Here is a 2458-nt window from a genome sequence, read left to right on the forward strand (position 1 = left end):
CCCGAACCCGTAACCGAATTTTAAGATACCCGAAAGGTCTTTTTAGCAAAAATTGGTCTAATGAAGGGTTCTTTTGCAATTTGGCTACTTCGAGGGTTTTTTTGCACAAAACCCACTAACGGAGTTAACGGCTGCCACGTCATCGATACACGCGAGGGCTATATTGCGGGTGACTTTTGAGATGGCGTTATTGACTTGAATTTATTTGAGATAGAGGGTTTTCTTGCAAAAATTGGCTACTTCGAGGGTTATTTTGCACAAAACCCATATTTTGTACCATGTTCCTTGCATTATCAACATATATGAATTTTAAACTCTTGTCTTCCCTTGATATTTTGATACAATTCTTGGTTATTGTTGCCTTATTTGATAAAATATGAGTTGTCAATTTTGTTTAATCTGAAACTATCTAGAAATTATGGGTTTTTCAATTCATTTTGAGAAATTCTCTTAATGTCGTTAAAGAACTGTCTTTATAAAGCCCCAAGGAACGGACATTAGATAGCTCTTTCATTCTGCATTTAAATATAAATTGCCGCTGCTTCTACGATTAAATCATTAATATAACATAATTCATAGAAACAAAATTAAATATATCTTGTTTGCAAACAAACAAACAAAGCAGCTTAAATAATTCTTTGACCTGATTTATACAGCTTAGGTTGTGTAATAAGATGTGTGTTTGGTATTTTATATTCGTTAATTTAAGGAAAATACAAGATAGTATTCCAATGACGTCTTCGAAAGTAAGAAAAAGTATGCAGTCGTGCAAAATAGAATACGAGAGAGGAAAAGACTTGACCTTAACTGATAAACTCTAGACATATTTGATATTCACGTAAAATTTGTAGGTTTTAAACATAAAGAGAAACTAAGACTAATAGAAGATGAAAAGAAAAAAAAAGGAATCCATTTAGACGTATTTTTTATCGGGGAGAAAATAAAGAAGACAAGAAACGAAACATGATAGATGTAAAACAAAAAGGAACAAATCACACATCTTGGACTTGGATTTCTCAGTGCGTTATAAAATTTGAGAAATGGAAATCGTGAGTCATCAAAGACGAATGAAAACGAATCGATTCTATTTTTTTAAAACACACAAAGTTGGATAAGCTCTTATAAAGCTTACAAGCAATCATCTTACCTACAAGGCTACAACACTATCAACAATAATCTCTTTTTCCACAATTTATAGTTATTAAAAACAGGGTTGATGTGGCTCTTGAGTTTAAAACACATATTTGGAAGACTTGTCTCGTTCAGAATTAAACCCTTTTTACTTGCTTGCCTTAATACTTTCATTAATTAGGTAACTTAAAAATTACATAAATAGCTGTTAATGGGCTAACGGTTTAGATTTGTACTTGAAAACTCTTGAAGATAATTTTATTCGAGAAAAGAAGATTACCGAATCTGCTATAAGTCATATGTAAATACCATTTTCGGATGATATCCTTATTTGGCCAAATATTGACCATTTCCAATGGTAACAAACTATATAGCCACGATGACGTTCTCAAAAGTTTGCATTTGAAAATAATGACTAGTTGCATTGCTTCTACGGAAAATCAAACCCTTACTTATTCAATAAAGATGGCAAAGCCAAAGCTTATTCTGAGACCACATTAATTTTTGATGAGCTCTTCTTATTCACGTGAAAATTGAGTTTTCCTGAAAGCAAGGAACAGCGAAGAAACAGAGAAAGGTCCTCTGCTTTTCTAGCCCTCTCCCCACCTACACATTCATTACAAGACTCTCTTCTTATAACTCTCACACCTTTTGCATTTCTCTCTCCAATAAATGTTAATTTTGCTCTTTACCCAATCTGCAAGCAACTCCCAATCTATGAGGATTCACATGATAACCACAACTACTCTCAAATGACAACACAAATCTTTCAAACAGAAATAGTAATTGCTAAGTTCCATATATGGTCTCATGGCTTTGCTTTGGATGTTCGGGATACGTTAATCTGACAAATCTGTGTGTTGTTTTCATAAGAAACCCGCATATATTCTTTTGTGACACACGAAAAGAAAAGCATAGAATATGGAAATGTGCAATATTGGGAAGGCCTCTTTTGCTCTTTTTGTATTTGTATATGATGATGAAAAAGGAGAGAGACAAGTAAGAAAAAATAAAATTAAAAAATACTGCACATCTTTTTTCCTCAACTCAAAGCTTGCACTTTTCTACAAAACTAGCATCATGAGGAATCACAAACCTGTTTCCTCTGTGATGCCACTAATTCCTCCACCATAGGTCTTCATATGCATATGGAGGCTACTCAACAATTTCCTACCAGAATGGAACCAAACAAGAAACGGACACGTAAAGGTGGATTCATGCAGGATTAAAGAACAATGTTTGAGATCAGTGAGCCCTAGAATGACCAAAGGACGCAGATTGACTAGAGCTACAAACAATTTACCTCCATCGATTGCATTTCCAACTT

General features: G+C 33.8%; 1 long non-coding RNA gene and 1 pseudogene across 1 annotated transcript; both read right to left on the reverse strand.

Annotated features, from left to right (window-relative positions):
- Positions 1–143, reverse strand: part of LOC9317508 — a 37966-nt pseudogene extending 37823 nt beyond the window's left edge.
- Positions 144–1377: 1234 nt separating this feature from the next.
- LOC110229329 lies at positions 1378–2432 on the reverse strand. The gene is made up of 2 exons (XR_002332734.1): positions 2228–2432; positions 1378–1828 (listed from the first exon to the last, which is right to left on the reverse strand). It is a non-coding gene; the product is annotated as an uncharacterized LOC110229329 (long non-coding RNA).
- Between the last annotated feature and the right edge of the window lie 26 nt (positions 2433–2458).

The sequence above is a fragment of the Arabidopsis lyrata genome (genome assembly GCF_000004255.2).
Source record: "Arabidopsis lyrata subsp. lyrata unplaced genomic scaffold ARALYscaffold_4, whole genome shotgun sequence".
NCBI lineage: Eukaryota > Viridiplantae > Streptophyta > Magnoliopsida > Brassicales > Brassicaceae > Arabidopsis > Arabidopsis lyrata.